This window comes from Chaetodon auriga, chromosome 21 (assembly GCF_051107435.1).
Source record: "Chaetodon auriga isolate fChaAug3 chromosome 21, fChaAug3.hap1, whole genome shotgun sequence".
NCBI classification, from domain to species: domain Eukaryota; kingdom Metazoa; phylum Chordata; class Actinopteri; order Chaetodontiformes; family Chaetodontidae; genus Chaetodon; species Chaetodon auriga.
The window spans coordinates 17,700,870-17,720,979 of NC_135094.1; positions in this window are offsets into that span (position 1 = coordinate 17,700,870).

The following is a 20,110-nucleotide window of genomic DNA, read 5'->3' on the forward strand; positions in this document are numbered from 1 at the left end:
CCCACTAGCACTTTGCGTGAGGAAGCGTCCCTTCATCCCATCATCCGTCCAAAGGGGCCTCTGAAACAGAGCATTATTTTCTGGGAGTTCAGAATAGACCAATGTTGGTTAAGATGTTGTATTTCCCCTGCTGCCAGGGTGGAGTTCATTAGAGGTCTTCTCTAAGCAGAAGTGGATGGAGAAAGGCTGGAAAAAAGGAGTCAGAAGAAAAGAATAGGGACAGAGATTAGATGGGAAGTTTGAGGGGGGATCGGAGCCTGACTGGGGGCCCAGGAGAGATGGGCCTTTCCTCTAAAGGGTCTCATTATGGTAACAGGATAGCCCTGTCTGGGATAATGGAGCGGAGAGTAGAGGAAGAGGCCATGTGGGCCGAGAGCAGCGTGATATTGATGCTTTTTTCCTGGACAGAGGCCGTTCTCCACAAAAATCCAGCCTCAAATACCCTGTAACAAGAGCTGTGTTGTGGTTCAGAGAAAGCCCCAAAAGATGTTGTGTCGGGGATAGAGGGTTTGTACGAATTCAGCTGATGTGGAGGCAGATAGGATTCCTTGGAAAGTGGTTAGTCTCAATTGCTTCAGCAGGAAAAACATTTGCTTATTTCAGGTCATGGAACACCCAAAATAGATTACTTCTCTTATCATATTTCATTATCCTGCAATTTGCACGAATGTGGGGAAAAAAAGGCAATTCTGTCAAGCTATTTATTTAAAATTTTCTCTGATAAGAATGTGAGTCAAGAGCCATAGTTTCATTTGGGTTCATTTCGTCAAACAGAATGTGGGGGCTGAGTGCAGGGCGTGCCTTCCTCTGCTGTGTTTAGGTAGCAGGCGTGGGGGTAAAGAGACACGGGCCAGGAGCCCCCATGCTCCAACAGCAGGTTTCAATTCTCCACCAGCGAGGCAGGTTAACTTAAGCAGACACCAATATGTGAATTTGGCCAGGTTTATTTTCTTTTGATTAAATAGGCATTTGGGGCATGTGCAGCCAGGCTTGAGCCTCTATAATGCCTTTGTTCTGCGGGCCCTCGACTGGGGGAAGGAAAGTGGAGGGAGATGAGGTGAGAGAGGAGCCGGATGAGGAAAGAAAGAAGAAGTGGTAATACACCCCTCTCCTCTATTCCCTCTGACATCTTTGCCATCTTCTCTATCGTCTTCTCTCCCATGTCAGAGCTCTGGCATGAAATTCCACACATGCCTTTAATTTGGAATGAGGCGGCTCAGGAGTGAAGTTATCTTACCGCTGTGGAATTTTCCACTCTTGCCTCCGACGTGAGCCCAGAAGCAATTAAGCAAAAAGAGGAGTGGGATGTATTATCGGATTGGAAAAGCGGGGCGATGGCTGTCTGTGAATGAAAGCAAATGCAGCACTGGCTTCAGTTTGTTCAGGCCAGTGTTTATCAGAGAGTGTGGGTGAGAGTGGCAGGATGGAGAGATAACGATGAGAACGTAAGAGGTGACGGAGGGATAAATACCGCAGTCCCTTCTGGAGTCTCTGGGCTGAAGGGGCCATGAGCACTGAGGATGAACTGAAAGAGAATGGTCGTAAGAATATTTATCTTAACCTGGATGACCTTTGCTCGTTATCTGGCTGCCCCCCCTCACTCATTCAGAAAATGTTTGCCCATCACCCCTCACATGATGAGCTGCATCTCAACTGAGTCATGCCTTTTAATAGGCTTCCCAGCCCCAACAGAATAATGACCACTGTTACATAAAAATGGAAAAGACAACATATTCTACATCCCACAAAACAGCTCCTCTTCCGTGTCAGCTGTCCTCTGGGGAATCTGCAAGCCTCGAGTAACCCACTGACTGTGTGATGGATGTGGGATATGTTAGATCCGTGGATCTCTGTTTGACCACCTGGCCTGCTTTTGTGCTCACGTCCTTGGTTTGGTTTTTGCTCCTTTTGTCTAACTGCTGAAGAAAAGCTGGGTTATAAAAAGAACAGTGACGGAAGGCCTTTGAAGTTTTCTGCGAGAAATTGTGGAGAGGAGTAGGGAAACAGTTGGGTCCCTTCTACTTGAAATAGTAATTATGCTAACGCTTTGATATTTTGGATACTGGGAGCACACGTTCAAGCCTCCTATTCTCAGAGCTGTACAAGACAGACAATTTTCCCATTCTCCTGAATAATAACCGCATTGATGTTGAGAAAAGATCTTTATACCAAAGTGACTTCAGAGACGTGCGCTGCTTTTTGTCTCCCCCAGAATCTGAGAGGAAACCTCCTTTTCAAGCACTAATTGATATAGAGTCTAATGACCAGCTTCTTCTTCTTCTTCTTCTATCTCTCAGTTGATGGCACTATTGTACATCTTCTGCATAGCTAACAAGAGAATTCACACATCAGCATTGTGTGAAATATGGGCTACGCTCAGGCCCTGCTATAGTTTCTGTTTGTCCAAGCCATAATCCTGGAGCAGCTCTCAAATATACTGGATCCACAAAAGGGATTTTATCTTGACTGATATAGATTACGAAGGGGTTCCTCAGGGTGTAACAGCACTTTGGCAGTCAGTCATCTTCTCCGTCATCTGGAGTTGGGAAAACGTATGACTGTGTTGCAATGAGCTATTAGCAGGAAGTAAAGAGAGTACCACTATGAGCCCTTTGCACCAGTTTCAGTTACATGAAACCCACCCCTGCTGTCTGGCCAACTCCTGCTCTCCGCCCTGTGCTGCAAATGAAAACATGGGTGTGTGCCGGAGGAAGAGGGAAGGAAGGAAGAAATATCTTTTTTCTGAATTCTCTCTTTTCTCGTCTGGCTATTGAGACATTAAAAAAAAAAAAACTCACAGATCAATGTGAGGACAAGGCAGTTTTTTCATCATGTACGATCATGGAGACAGAGTGGGACGTAGTAGTCATGATGGAAACAGTAATGAAATGAAAGCTAAAGACAGAAAAAGAACAAGGAGACAGAGGAAGAGTTGTGTAAAGACGGGACAGTCTTCTGAGGAAGGAGGTGAGCAGTTGAGAGCTGTGGGTTGTCTGGTCCAGCAGAGAGTCTGTGTCCTCTCCCTGACCTCAGACACAAGGAGGTGACACTGCTGTCTGCCTCTCAACACTCAATATCAATAACCGCATTAGACGTCACATGAGGGGGAAGGAGGGGATGCTCTTTGTGGATAGTGTGTGTGAAACCTACACTTTTTCTTTTAAATACTAGACACTAAAATCATCCATCTGTCACTAAAGACTCATTGCTTTGGTGTGTACTGTGAAAAGCCTTATCTAAAATAAGAAGCGTAAGGTCTTACGACAGAAAACACTGTTGTTAGCATAAAGTTCTTACAGTAGCTGTGCTGGATCAGAAGGAAAAAACCTGCAACTTACTTTTTAAGTCTGCAAAAAAAAAATAATAATAATTTGACCTTGGCACTTCATCAAGAAAGTGGACAGTTTCTCTTTCACACTACAGACAGCACTGGATTTATTTCATTTGTGTTGTGGATCAGTTGTTTTTTATGTAACTTGTGATGTCCTCCAAGCAAACAGAAGGCACAGTGTTGTCTTTCATTGCCTGCAGTGATCAGGGTCACGGCGTTGGCCAGACCAGCTTATTATCTGACTTTAATTTCCGCTTCATAGAGTTATTCTAATTGTAGTATACAAAGCATATGTTTGAAGATCTAATAACTCCTACCTGCTGTGTTCACCAGCTAGTCGCTAACTTTGTCTATTGACTGTTTGGTGCTGGGCAGGAGGTGCACAGTGGGTTTATCAGAGCTTTTTTTTTATTATTGTGGTTAAAAATGACACAATGAGAGCAGTGAGAGGTGTGTGTTGCAAAACCAAAACAATGAGCTGAAAGATGCTAAAACGCTCTGTTGTACTGAGAGGAACTGTGAGAGTTGGCCGATAATTCCCCCTGGGTTCATCACACCTGTCACATTACACACAGTCATTTGATTGTTTAATTAAAAAGTTTGATTAGTGCACATTTAAATTGTGGGCAATTTATTTTTGCAGAAAACCAGTTGAAGCCTAAAACAATGAGTTTTGTACATATATCTCTACATCAGATGTAGCTGAAGCTAAGTCTCATTTGTGGATTCTGGCCTACTTTCTTACCATACACATTCACTAATACAGCTGAGAGACCAGCAGTGTGTCATTTAAAATGACTTCCCATATACCAGTAGAACTGATACAAATGGAAATTTTTGTCACTTTCAAGATGATTGTGTGGTCTTTTATTATTTTATTTATTGTTTATGCTAGCATAGGCTAAATGACTGAATTCTCCTGTTATTATCAACAAATCTTTTAGCTGACCAGTATGCTCATAATCCTGAAAACCTGATACGTTCGTCTAAAAAAACAAAAAGCAAAAACAACAACAAAAAACAAAACAAAACACTGGAACAGTTTTCCTTAAAGGAGAGTTGTTACTATGCTCACCTTTAATGTTTAAATGTCCATTCAGACAGTGGCAAAGGGACAAAGTGTGTACAAGAGGTCAAGCAGACTCAAGAGAAATGGCAGGATTTAGTTAAAACATATGGTTCAGGGAGTAAGGGACTTACGCACTCAAATGTCTCTGGGCGCTTCTTAAACTAACATACTCCAAGTCAGAAATGAAGTCTTTAGGCACACAGGCTCACTGAACCGTACCATTCATATTTCCATGTGGCGTCCACCCAGAATCTGTCCCGTGACCCGTTTCAGGGCTCGGACCAGAGTAGAAGTAGTACTCTGCCGTGAGCGATACGGAGACGGCCGCTGTTGTTGTTTTTGGAGGCCAGAGTTACCCAGTGTGAACTTCGCAGAGTTAGCCCAGCCTGGGCCTGCTTATCCGTGCTGTGGCTGTCTCACCAGACCCTCACCGCTCGCCTGCCTGCTGGGCTTCCTGTGCTGGGGAAAGGGAGTTAAAGCGGGAGGCGGGTGGCACGCAGCCAGGAGCATGTGTGAGCAATCTGTAGAGCCGGACCAGTCCAGGAGGGTGTGTGCGTGTGTGTGGAGGCTGGGGCTGCTGTGTGTTTGCGAGGGTGGTGAGGGGTTGCCATACCTGCTCTGTGTAATCACATCTTAATCATACCTTTCCACATCGCTCTGCATTTAGCTGCGAACATGCAATCTTCCAGTGGAAAGCTGGTGATGAGAGGTTTCAGTCTGAGGTGTAGTCTGCTGCCAGTAGAGGTCTGAAACATGACTTTATTTTTCTCTTGTCTGGCACTGCAAATGATTCTCCTCAAAATCTCATTTGATTTCCATGTAGAACACAAAATTCACAAAAGGCGTGTTTCTCTCTGGAGGACGTATTTGTTTGTTTGCTTTCATAATGCCCAGATTATTGTAAAGTGTGCTACTGCGTAAGCACGCAAACCAGTGACCCTGATCCTGCAGGGTCCATCACCACGACCACCACCCCTGAGGCCTGGAGAGCCTCTAAGCCCTGACCCATGAAAGTGACCGCCCGGCCCTCTGAGATTAACCTCTGACCTCTACCTTCACTAATATTTGACCCTCATTCAACCCCCACAGAGACACAACAGAGCCCCATTCAGATGGCAGACTCCCTGGCAGCTTGTTAGACAGACAGACACTGTGGGCTCGTGTTCGGGCTAGACCAAACATTGTGCTTTGGATTGCTACCCTGAGACGCTCTTTACAATTTACTCCAGCATGCATGAGCTGCAGTGTTTGAGACATGACTTCGCTCTGTTTGTCCCAGAGCAATTTATTAGTATAATTTCCTCTCCACCTCTGGGACAGCAAACTCCCTTCATTTCATAACTTAGCAGAGCCGCGGATCACAGCCAATCCAGTTCTCTCCCCAAATAAGGAGCACCAGCAGCCTGTTTGCTGTGGACAGCTCGCTGAGACACAGAGGGACCTGTTAGGAGCTGGTACCTTGTTTACGGAAATGCTTTTTTCGTCACGTGGATGCTGGATGTAGCATATGGTTGCCAACGTGGACTTGGCACATAGCTTGAACTCCTGAAGTAAGCCTGTATGTGTATAATGTGTGGAGGAGTACTCCAAGAAAGTTGATTACTGCATCAGCCCAAAACAACAAGCTCCCTCCTTCGACCTACATGGTAGCCCATTAAACTGACATGACAAATGGAATGTCTTTGCTCTACAAATAATCAGCATGTGGGTGTAAACTTAAAAGCTCATGCTATAATTATGATGGATGCCTTTTGTTACTGTACTTCTTCAGAGATGCTGTCAGTGGAGCGCTCAAAGGCAAAAACTGCTTATTGATGGAATCAAGCCGTCTTGAACTCTTGTATTTATAGTGTGTTATCAGGTTTGTTTTGGAGTGCTATCACAAAGACGTGCTATCGGTTTTCCCATGCTGTTATCTCTTGGAATGTGGCTTGTCATTGGCTGGCTTCCCACAGAGATGGGATGGGTGTGTCTCCCACCACAGACGCTGTCCAGAGTGACTGAGGACACACAGTTTGCCTGGAAATCAAGAAGTGGCATTGATACACACAGCAGTGTTTCAACAAAACTGCATTAATTAATTTTTTTTTGGCCACTCGGGGGATTTGGAACAAACTAACAGCACTGACATGTTATTGCCTGATTAAAATTGATGTGGAACTTGTTAGCAAACACTTGTCTATTTAAATATGTGGGAGACACAGAGAAATGTTAGTATTCGTTTGAAGTCATGTTTGTGTCAATGTGATTAACTTTTTCATCCAAATATCTGGCTCTTTAGCTGCTAAATGCTCCTCTGTGATCATCAGCTAGTCTCTAAATGTGTGTATTTGCTGTTTATTGCTGGGCAGGTAGAGTACTATGAACAGCTGCTACCTGAAAAGATCGGTGACACTGAATCGAAACACTTAAACTGCAGGTTGTAAAACAAAGAGCTGAATGACACCAAAACTCAAGTACGGCTGACAGGAGCTGCAGAGTCAGGGGATAATTCTCTGTAGGTTTGTCACTAGGAGTGGCATCCTCAACATAAGCCGTTTTTTTTTTTTTTTTTTGTATTGTTAATATAAAATATTGATTAGTGCAGCTTTGAATTTTATATGCGAAAGGCTTCTCAGGATGCTAAAATCCTCAAATTCCTAGAAAAAGATACTGAGCATAACAGCTTAAGGAGATGTTTCCCAGTCAGAGCTGTGAAAGTAAGTAACATGTGTTGCATTGCATTATGGTCGACTGAAGCCACAGCTGGCTGAGAAAGTGGGATCTCTGCCTCTAAAGTCTGATGACCGGACTTTAGTGTTAAAATGGTGACTTAACAAAGAGGACTTTGATTAATCTATCTGTGACTGAAACAGAATGGGCCCAAACACGGACATGGATCAACAACAGCTGTTTGTAACAGCAGCAAAGTGTTTAATGGTGGATTTTTCTATTAATTCACTCTTGAAGTGCAGGTGTCCAAGCAATTGTCACTACCCCACATAAAAAACAGCTCAATTATTCTCCAGGAAACACTGTTATCACAAAATCTACCTCACTGCCAACTTCTACACCGAACCACTTGGGTCAATATTTTCATAGTTGTCTTTTACCTTGTCTCATTTCCGCAGACATCAGCGAGGTTGATGCTGCTTGACGGTAAAACCCTGTAATACCCACTAGCCGGGGGAGGGTGGGGAGGCGGTAGAAAGCGACCACTAAACGGGCCCTCCAAAGGGCCTCACTATGTTGGTGGTCCTCCCCGCCTCAGATTTTATGGCACAGTCTAGTCAGTGCTTTCGGGGCTTTCTTGGACGGCAAAAGGGGCAAGTAGAAGTGGAATGCTGTAATGTCTTGCATGTGGGGAAGCACCCTGATGTGTATGAAGGTCTATTCTTCTGTTAAACAATGATGGCAGTGGAGCCTACTGTAAAGAGGCACTGCTTCTATAGCTGACACAGCGCCAGCTGTGGTGGGAAGACTGCCTTTATGTGAAATTAAACACCGTTTTTAAAAAATGATGAACAAGAAGAGGAAGAGGAATAAAACTTTGTCGATAATCCATAATTAGTGGAGCGTGCAGCTGTTATAAATTATTAGCCACATTACACCTTATCCCATCTCCCTTTGGCTGCAGCGTCGAGTCTCCATGGCCGCTTTGTGTCCCTGACTCCCACCACTGTCCCTGAGCTGCAGCTGGACTGCAGATTACTGCTGTTTACAGAGGAAGCGGGAGCTGGTGGAGGTGGCTGGTTGGGTAGTTGGTTGCTGGCTTCAGATCACAGGTTGTGTGCATACAAACCTCAGAGCAAAACAGGCCATGCCAGACAGCCCTAGATCTGCCCTGCAACATGACAGGGCTCTTACCCTGCACTGCACTATTCATGCTTTCTCCAGCACACACATCACTGAATTTATTAGCAGAGGATTGAGAGGGGGAGGAAATGTGCTTTTATGCACCTCATAGCTATGAAAATGCATTTCACATATTGCATTTTAAAAATTTCCATTTTTACCATTCTGCAAGCATGTGATGCACTTTAAAGCATCACGATAAGAGCAAACAAGAACAGAGTGAATTGATTTTGTGTTTTGGAGAGCCCATCTGTTATTAATATAACATTTTATCTTTGATACCCACCAATTTCCCCATACATTACATTTAATCAATTTCAAATTACTAATTCATGTCCACTCAGTATGTATTTTGATGTAAGGTAAAAGCCATTTTTTGTCATCTGTACCAGCCTTTGTAGAGTAACTACACCCAGCCGTGATGTCACGGTCTACTGACACACTCTGGAGTACACCTGTACATCACTGCAGGAAAGGGGATATTCAAAGCACTGGTGGTCAGCAAAAACATGGATTTCAGCTGGTGTTAAGTTGCTCTTTAATGTAAAATGTTTTACTGCAAGTTATGACACTTTGTGGACATTCAAACTGTGACTGGGGCTGCATTGGTGGGGGCCTGTTTTTAAGTTTAAGTTTAAGCGAGACAGTGAGCTATGATCCAGTTTGAGTAACAAATGAATATGTTTAAAGGCTTTTCACACAGACATGGTTTTACAAGTATGGAAATGTATCACAGCAGCAACTGTTTCATCTTTTGTCACGACAATGAGGTGAAACACAGCTGCCCCATCACAAAGTAATTACTAGGAATGTGTGCTTGCATGTGTTTGACTCGCCAATGCAGCACCTTGACAGATGACGCTGAAGCAAAAATTGAGCCTGGTTAGCTTTTTTGCCACATTGTTTTGCCAATGCTGTCTGCATTGGCTCCCCACTGCGTTGACGGACAGGCATTTCTCAAATGAATGAGATAACTGGGTGTTTTCATGCAGAGCTAAGTTGGTCTGAACACATCTTTCTGCAACATCCCTCCTGCCCAGGCTTGTCTGGATGGGCTGAGGCTAGTCCAGACATGCCTGTAACACCTGCAGGACAAGGGGCGCCAAATGGTGCAGATGTTTCTTTGACAGAGGAGATTCCACCTACAAAATTGGACAGATTATTTTGTCAGGTTATATAAACAAAGACATAGACATAAGAACCTCCCTATTCCCTGAATGAGAGGTCAATCAAACACTGCATACAAAGTGATTGGACATTGTAGAGCCTCACGATCAGTGAACCACAAAGTGAACAAGCCAAGGTCAGTTTATGACTGCAAGCACAAATACTGCTCACCTCGTTTCTCATTAAAAAGAACAGAGAGTGGTTGCATCTTGAACAGTCTGCCACATGTCCGAACACATGAGAACACATCATTTCTTGGATATTAATGCATATCCCAACAACACACACACTGTACTGTACAGTTCGGTAACAAACACATCAGATGGTACCAAAAAAAGGACTTACATAGGGATATATTACAAAAAAAAAACGTGCTTATATGGTACACACAACCCTGAAAAAATATCCATTAAGTAGACAAGGCTAACATCAGGCTAGTAGCTGTTCATTAAATAGAGAGTACTTAAAATAGGCGAACTGGATGTAGATACAGGTGATACACAGGGACTACACTGCATTTAGTGGGAGTCAACAAAGTTGTGCATTTGTTCTACATCAGTTATCACAGCCTCTTCTTCTATTATGTCCCTCCACCATGGTACCTTACGTAATCACGGTGCTACTTCTCTGTGTCTGTTGAAGAACAACACATGTTAGCAACAATGTACAGTGCAGTGCATGTTCACCTTACAGAGCAGATGAACTGATTGGAAACTGAAGCACCTAGATGCATACATTTACATACTAATGAAAGCACCATATCCTCTTCATGCTTTAAGATCCATTTATATTAATAGTGGTCACGTGAAGTGTGTTGAGGTGGACATGTGTGCTAATTATTGCATTAGTTCAGTAAATTAATGACCTGTGGCAGCACAGATTCTGTTTAATACATCATGCTGATTAGAATCAATGAGGATGGTTGGCAGCTCAAGTGCCTCCATTATATTGTGGAGTTGAGTAGGCATATTTTAGTACAAGTTTCATGCCTCCCAATTAACTTGTGCATTGATAAAACTGTATGTAGACCTTCAAAATCTGAAAAGTGAAGAGTTCAGTTTGAGGTTGGAGCCGCTTGGGCAGCAGTAATTCACTACAGCTACATCTGTATTCAGCAGCCTTGGTCCTATGTCTCTGAGTAAACTCTGGAAGAATGATTCAGTGGTGATGCACTGTGTTTGACCGTGCGTGCTGCCTCCAGTCTGCGTCAATGGACTCACAGTGAACTGGGCAATTGCTGATAATGTTAATAAATGAGTTGCTGGAAGTCAGTGGAACATGTCAAGTCCTGTGTGTGTATGCAGCTGCGTCGTAGGAGGTCCACACGTTGTTGATTGGAAGCAGAGCTGATCGGGTGGGGCATGCAGCACAATGGAGCATCCAGATTTAGTCCCAGAGCTTCCCGCTGTCCTCGGTCACGCTGTTTACACCAACATAAACTAGTGGTGAGGAGCAGTTGGCCAGATGCATGAATTATGAATCTGACACAGATGACACCCTCCTCAGCTCCATCCTACAGCGGGCAGTGCCGGAGCAAAAATAATGAGACAGGGACCAGGCCTCTGAGAGTTGCGGACTGAGCCTTTAACTTCATCCTTGAGCGACTCCTTGCCGCAGACCTCCAGCGTTGCACAGAACAACACAAAGGGGTTAGATTCCACTCAGGATGAAAATGCTGAAAAACAACAAACGCTTTTGGTCCTCTTGGCTCAACTTCTACGCTCGGTCTTTACCTCTCCAGAGTGTTTGCAATGGAGCTCAGCAAAAATAACACTGTGTCATATTTCCCTCGCCCAAAGTGATTTAATGTTCAATTGAGCTTGAAAAAGGCGAGTGGTTTTGTTTTGATACACTCACGACACACCTCTCCCACTTACTCCTTCCCCCTGCTGTACCTCCCTGTGTCTTTCTGCTTGTTTCTTTGTCTTTAATTCTATTTTTCTCTCTTTGGCTCCAACTCTTTCAAATTTCTGCAACAGATCAGGCGATATTTGCCAAGAACTCCGAATAATATCCCTCAGAGCGGAACACACAGGTAAGCCTATTTAAGTGCAATGGGACTTGCATAACGCTATCGGAAGTGCTTCTCATGCCATCGGCTCCCACTCCACTCCTACAGAACCTATCCATTAAAATGAAGTAAGAAGTTATTAAGGAATATGAGTACACCCTACATCCAGTAAGAGTAAAGTTTTCTATGCTACAGGCAAAGGCAAGGAAGGATGTGGAACAGCTGGGTGTAAGAATGGGTGCACATAGGCTGACACTATAATTAGTCACTGGTGGGGTTCTGTGGAGGACTAACAGTGGCTGCTGTAAGTTCACAGGGTGGAGGAAGAGAGTTCCTTAAACCCTGAACAACATGTCAAAAGAGGGAGAGGACCTGCTGAGGAATTCCAACCATCTCTACTCGCTGTGCATGTGTGTGTGTGTGTGTGTAGACTCTTCATCAACGTTTGTCGCTCATCCATCTCTCATGCCTGCTGGCCCCCACAGAACGAATCATACTGCTAATGTCTCTTCTGGGAAGGATGGATGTTGTTCCGCAGGTCTGTGCACATGCTGACCTGCGTGAATGAGTGATAATGGAGACTCTAAGGCGTACACTTGAGGATAAATCATAACTTTTGCACATATGCCGTAAAAAGCAGCTGACGCTAAAAAGGTTGCAGGTTTTGGTTCAATAAACATGTTATCATCACCCTCAGCTATTTTGGAATTCTGTTTTAGTTTTGATAGGAAAGACTTTACAGACATTCTGCAATCCTGTGGTTTTGGTCAGTTTCAATGTTCCCTCTGCCTCTTGTAAACTGAACCACTGCGCTGCTTCCCCTCTGAACAATGAATAAGGAGAGGCCCAGTGTAGTGGACTAGATGGAGAGGTTTTCTGAGAGAGAGTATAAGCTTTACAGCTGACTCAAGTGAGGGTTGTTTTGTCCTCTCTCCAGCGCCTTAGTGACTCCAGTGAAGGCTGAACGAAGAGCCTGTTTGTGGCCCCAGCTGTGAGTTATCTCATCCCATGTCATTGGCACAGCATGCTCATCGTCACCCCCCTGCTGGACTTAGCAGGGGGAGGAGGGTGAACTGGGGGTTGATGAGTAGAGATGGGTGCCTGGTACTGGTCAGGGCAGGACTTGTGTCATCCTCCCAGCACACTGATCATCAACTTTACAGCAGTTGGTTGGTCTTTTGTTTTCTTCTGATTTTACCTCATCTTGCAAAGATGTTTTGTTAAGTAATATCAGAAAAAAACTGATTCATGCAGTGGTATTTGTAATAATGCACATGATTAAAAATTCGGCCCTCGAACATAGCCTTGCTGAACACCACACAACTCAGTATGTCATGTGGTTGCAGCTTACCAGCCTTTGCCAAAGAGTTTCTCCCCACAAGCCAGAAGATCTAGGGGTTAGATGTTACCAGCTATACAGAGATGAGTTAAGTGGTCTTGGCTTGTCCTGACATGCCACCAATAGCAGGACAGAGAGGGCCAAACAGTGTAGATGCTTTTAGATATAACAGATGAGACTTGCAAAAGTTGGATAAGATTAGAAGAGAGGATATGTGGATATCACGGACATGGTAGAAACCAACAGTCATGATGATATAGACTCCACGCTACGTCAGTAAAACTGAATTGGAGCTAATGCTCATCTATTAATCATCCTTCAAACTTTACTAAAATCATGAAGGGTTCAATTTTTCTTCATGCAAGTGCTACATTAGGCAATATAGTGGTAAACCCCAGGAACATGCTTAAGTTTTTCCGAAAGACAGAAGAAAGAAAACCTTCAACACATGGTGTTAGCATCAGCTAGCCTGGGTGACATCAGGAGTTTAGCTGTCTAAATAAAAAGTGAAAGGAATTTGGTTTGTAGTGCTTAAAGCATGGAAATTTTACATTAAAAAAAATTCCAAAAAAATGTCTCGGTTAATCTGGAACACACACACAAACTTTCTGTGGTAGATAATGGTAATACAAACTGCTGACAATGTGGTCAGTGAATAAATCCAGAGTGGCAGTCTCTGGAAAGACACATTGCTCTTGACTGTGCTAAACAACAATAATACAAAATAACAAAACAAATGTTATCTGCGTGTCAAGATACAACAAGAGTTAAGTGAAATAATTACGGGGATTTTTTGTAATGTGGGTGAACAAACCATTTAAATACTCTACACTCACCTTTGTGTCATTCACCACTTAGCCCTGAAACGATGCACTTTCCCTGCATTGTCAGACGGGTAATTAGGCTAGCAGTGGTGTAATTACACATTACTGCAAACTTGCAAAAACTTTTTGCAGATTGGAAACACTGGGCTGTCTACACGATAAGCCTGTATTTTCCCTCTGGCACTCTTCCATCCTTCTTCCCTCACTTTTCCATGTCTGGCTCACTGGGGCTGTCTGAGTGTCTGCTGCACTCCAGTCAGATCCCACGAGAAATCGGGGACAGCCTGTATTGCTCTGACTGTGTGTGTGTGTGTGTGTGTGTGTGTGTGTGTGTGTGCGCGTGTGTGTGTGTTACTGGGATTGTGTGTTTTGCCATGTAACAGCCCAGTGATACTGAGAAGAGCAAGGAGGAGTGCAAACAACACACTGGGATGGCAAAATACACACAGTGATTCACCGAGATGTCTGGTGAGCATTTTCCAAAAGAGTGATCCATTCAAGTGCACGTACTCTATCATCCAAATGATACGTGTGGTAAAATGAATTAAACATAATGATTTATGAAGGACTGTTTTGTGCAGGGGGATTCGGAATCCTGGCTGCAAATGGTATATGTGAATTGAATCACCATGACTCTGCTATTACCCCCTTATATTTCATCTTTAAAAGCACAGAGGATGACAGCCATCAGTCACACCAACTTTCTCATGTGGCGTCCCTCTGCGAAGTGTACTGATGTCATCTCTGGCATTAGCAGCCCTGATGTGGACATATCAAATTAGCCATGATGTCTGCATGAAAGCACTTATCATGACTTATGTACCAGACAGGGGTCAAATGTCTCCCCCACACACACCTCATGTCCTGGCTTCACAAAACATCCATATCTTATCTAATTCATTCTTTTGCGTTCAAACAGTGTGACATGTCACAGAGAGAACAGCAGGCTAGTGCCCTGTGCTTTATCAGGTCTCTGTAGATTACAAGTTAGATCTCATTCTATTGTGCCTTTCAGTGAAAACACCAAATTGCTGATCACCCTGAGCCTCAGATGAGACGTTTTCTCCAGGTGGGGTCCTGTGACCTTCCAGGCTCCTTAAGGAGATCTCAGGCTCGCAACAGCAGAATGAGGGGTGGATTAATTCCATTTAACAATTAGGGCGAAGAGAGAATGGGTGTATCATTACTTCACTGGTTACACTCCCACCAATTACTTCACCACTTTTAAACAAGCAGCTTAAACCAGATTAAATGAAATTTTAGTAAAGCAGGGAGGAGAGGCTGATGAGGTCCACAGCCAGATGGCTCACTATTTTGCAGTGCTTGGCTAAATATCTGAGATCCACTGAAACAAGCAATTAACTACAAGGATTGTATTGATGCAAACTGCTTCCTTAGCGCACTGCAGTCTCTTTTCCCAAGCCATTCTCAAAGGTCCGTCCATTAACAGTAAGCTGCTTGATTGAGTTTCTTCAAACTATACATTGTAACACATGTTAAAATCAGCTTTGGTGATATACTTTACCTGCATTCTTAACATAACACTATCTCCTCCAACAGAAGCGGAAATTTGACCATGGTGCAATATGGCTGCAGACCATGCTACATTCACTTTTTTTTTTTTTTTTTTCCAGATAGAAAATACTTCACTTTACTGTAAATGGAAAATGTATATATCTCTTCTTTAGAGCAGTGGTCCCCAAACTTTTTTGTCTGGTGTACTCCCACAAATACTTCTCCAGTGATGCCATCTGTCATGTTACAAATGCATTCTCTTGACTTCATTTAAAACTGGATGTTATATGAAACTATTAATTGTACACATAAAAGTGGAGATTGTTACAAGTGTTTCTTCATTCAAGGTATAGTGATCCAGCAGTTCTTCGAGTTTAGGCTTGATACTACTGCACCTTGGAAGTACAGACGCTGTGCATTTCAGCCATTAGTCCATTACCTTTAAATCTCTACTTCAGCTTCTCTACTCACAATCTACTGTAACTAGTTTTCATACAGACACTCAAATGCAGCACGAGGTGTTGAGGTGTTGGTTAGAGGTGTGTCCTTTGCAGTTAGCCTATTGTAGCTTATTTGATTTACTGATTTGTACACACTAAAAATCAAAGACAGATATTTTAGTTGATAACATGCTTGACTTGGTGCATATTCATAAAAAAAAAAAACAATTTAATTAACTTATAACCAACTAAGTTAAGGAAGACTGTGGTCTCAGCAGGGGCCCATACCTCACTTCTTGCCCCATGGCCCTGCAGCGGGTTTATTCAGCCCTGGAGGAAAAATATTTCTCTGAGGCAGGTTGGTAGGTACATAATAAACACAGGTAGATGAACATGCAATTTCCAAAATCAACTCCGCTACACAATATGAACACAGTTGTCTTCATGATACCGGATCAAGGTGGATCAAAGTGAATCTCTGCATCAACACGAGGCAGCTGTTCACACCATGGGTTCAGAGGTGAGGGGGCTTTACATGATCCTCATGTGTTGAGAGTGGCCTGCGTGCCCTCCTCCCCACAGATCTTTTACCTTATAACAATAACCACAATCCATGGCTGGACCAAAACACAGAAAAACCCTCCCTGGTCGGTCCCTCAGATCTCCTGAGCAGATGCCTGTGGGTGGTGTGATACCACTAGGGAGGCTCAGACCTCTTACAGTCAGGCCCCTCCACATCTGTCCTGAGTTATGGTAGGCACTTTACGCCGGCAAAACCCAGCTGTTTAGGGATTTGCTTTGTTGGTGTAGAGCTGGTTTTATCACGTCTGTGTTACGTGGGAAGAGGCCTTCAAATCATATTTGAGAAGATTCACTGCTTCTGTGTGTGTGTGAGCATGGGACTGCATGTGTTTGCTAATGCCTTGAATATCAGTGCTTTCCCCCCAAATTTTTTCTCTGCTGTTTCAGCTAGTTGCTGACCAGTTGTTGTGGGATTACGTCCTAAAAAAATAAAAGCTTTCCGCAGGAAGAAACTGAGCTGATTAGATAACCAGTGTTGGGATATGATGTAATGACCTCACTCCTCAACGTATTTGAAAAGTAATCGTGTCATAGCATGTGAATAACGCGTTTTGTCTTCAAATGAGATTCGCATTCAGACATTTTGTTTCAGACAGACAACAGTGAACAGGGAGCACATGTTCATAATCACTGCCCCACAATTCTCCAGAAGTTGACAATGGTTTCCTGCTGTTGATTCACAGTTTCATTCGAGGCGGTGGTGACAGATAGAAGAATGTAACACAGAATCAGTTTTGTGTTTACGTTACACTGTGGTCCAATTGTTTGGGTTCAGGGCAGCTCCCGCGGCTCTGTGAGATAGATTCAGATGATGCAGTGACCACTGGATACTCTGGCGTTCCTAAAATAATCCTAATTATAGGTCTGCAGATGGATTCTGATGGGAAATGGACAATTTCGGTCCACAAGGCCCACAAATGTGCAGTTATTATAGCAGAGCCAAGTTTAGCACATTCTTTCTGTACGAAAAAGCATCCAGCTTTTGAAATCAGCTCGATAGAGTAGAAGCAGCATAAAATCATTCTTTGGCATTCTCTTTGAGAGAGAGCCATCAAGGTGATGTTAAATAAAATCCATCTGGAAATTGTTTCACAACCCCTGAATCTTTCAAATGACCTGGCAAGTCTTTTTGTTGCTGTTGTCAAGAAGAAAATTCAAATCATCATCAGTTATTTGTCAGAAGAGAACTCAAAACAAATGCTGAGACAAGAGCCTGCAAGCCAGCTCCTTAGTGACCGGTAGCCGTAAATTAGACCGATCACAGAGAGGATCGTGTTTGCCAGATGGCACCGCAGCACCCTGACGGTAATCTGTCTGGCCCATGCCAAGCTCTAAAAGGTGGCCACTCGCTACATTAGGCTTGCTACAATTACAGCTTTCCAAAGCCCATTACGTGCTGATCTATTTAAAGCTACTGTAGCAAACCTCTTTCCATAGCCACCTTTGATGTGAGCCTCACCTCAGTAGGGATAACCTACACAATACACACTGACAGGACATTATGATAGAGGGATGTAGTTTTCTCAAACATGGCTGTCGTTGCAGTTGAGGACTTCAGGTTCTCTCTTTTCCTTTTTATCTGGGAATTTTAGCTACCTGCAGTTTGAGTTTACATTCTAAAATTCTGCTTTTAAAGGTTCCCTCCAGTATTTTTTATACTCAATGTCTCAAGTTCTGAAGCGCTTAAGTTCCCTACCATGGAGTAGGCAATACAATATAGAGACAATATAATATTAGAGCTGAATTAAGTTTAATGCACACAAAATCTAAATGAACTGAATATTTTTCAAGTATCAACACAATCCTGGCTTCTGACAATAAACTGATTATGTAAATCTGTCAACTAAAGAGTAGTTCGACATTTTTGGAAATGCTCTCAATTGCTTACTTGCCAGGAGTTGAGAATGATTGAGAAGATTGCTACTAGCTAAGCTAAATAGGAAACTGAATCTTGGGCATGGTTCACTGACTTTGGCATAATGACTGGAAAAAGCTAGCCTGCCTCTGTCTGAAGGGAACAAAATTTAACACTAATTAGCACCTTTAACACTAATTAATATGCTGCCTGGACAAAAAAAAAAAGTGTTCACCTCTTGCATTTGAACAGGGTAACTAGTAATACGTAGCCTGCTATGTTTCAAAAGGAACCTTCCCGACTCTGGCTGTTAGATGGAGTTTTTTACCTTCGGACTGAGCCGGGCTAGCTGCTTCCCTGTCTCCAGGCTGTATGCTAAACTATACTAACTGTCTACTGGCTGTGGCTTCAGATTTAACAGACAGATACCAGAGTGGTAGCAGTCCTCTCATCTAACTTTCAGGAAGAAAGCAAATAAGTGTATTTCCCCAAAAGTATTCCTTTTAATGTGTACCAATCACAAAGGAGGATATATACTTAAACTAATGCAGAGGAGTTACATGATGATTTTCAAGCTTTGAAACAATTTAGATGCGGTTTGTGCAAAATGGATGGCAACTCTATCAAGATGTTCCAGATATTTTAGTTTCCATGCATTCAAAATGTAGCTAAATATAAAAATTGCCCTAGTTCAGCTTCTGTAATTTACTTCTTTCTTAGGATAGTATATAGTTTCACTCTTAAAATTCATGAATTCATGTTAGAGACTTTTCCCAGGTTGGTATTGCTCACTAACTAAAGGAGCAGGGAGATATCCACATAAACCCCCCACACCTACAGAGTCGAGACGTTAGACCAGAGTTCTGGGGAGCGGCAACAGCAGCAGCCCACAGCGGGCAGTGCTGCTCACCAAGCTCACAAACGCTCAAACTCAAAACCACAACTGGCAAATGGAGCGGTGACATCAGCCTCTCTGCACCACATTTCAGTGCATTGCATATGAGCTGCATATGTACGGCACAATTGAAACCAGATACAGTCAGATTGCTGGGTGCAGTGCAGCACAGGCAGCGTGCACTCTATGAACACAGGGAGCAGCAGAAGTGTCGACCCTCAGTGATACTGAGCAGATGCCCGTGAGTCACAGGTCACATTAAATGATAGACCTTCTCCAAACTACCGTAACTCAGCAGTTGCAGTATCTCATATCACTCCCATTGTTCTTGTCAGTTTTTTTTCCTCTCATTTCTCTCAGTTTCTCCTTTCGTTTGTCTAAATGCTTCATTCCGTAGGACAAGCGCCTCAGGGAACTACAACACCACCACCTCTTTGACTCTATTAAGCCATTATGGATGTTTTTATCCAGAAACTAGTGGCCACAGGATATGTAAAGTCAACAGCTGGAACAATGGCTAGCTTTACAGGAAAGGAGATAATGATCGAGTAGGAAATTCAAAGTTAAGCTGACTTAATGTAAACATGATCATTATTGTTCCAGCTACAGCCATGGGGACACATTAACAGCCGTAATCAGGCAAAGTGGACAGACCAAGCAGCTGTTACAAATGAATTATGGGATGTATTTCAATTGTCAGATACTGCAGCCCACTGAAGAGATTTCCACTGAGGGCTGACAGAAGCCTGCCAGCCTCCCAGCCTCCCTTAGCTTCAGGGGAATTCAGTTATATGCAACATCTGTGTCAATATTATGGAGGTTTCAGAGTCCTCTGTTCTTTTTAAAAGGTGGGAAGGATGTACAACTTTCAGCTCTGAAGGGCTGGAGCCAGACAGGCATAAATATGGTATCGGCAAACTTAACAGGTTAACCAAAAAAAATGAAAAAAAAACCCCAAACAAAACAGTGGACCAAAGTTTGATCAACCTCTGTAAATAACATTTTCTAATTACAATGTTATTTCAAAAAGTCATTTTTAGAAGATACATGTGTAGAGTTCGTTTTCCACTTTCATCATTTCATTAATGTACTGATTATTTTTTTCCAATTAAAATTGTTTGCTCAATAAAACATCAGAAAACAGAGAATATGGATCATGTATATTCTTCTAGGCAAAGAGCACAGCCTGCACACAGGCTGTGCCATACAGTACACTAGGTGAAGACACATATAATTAGGAATGTATAG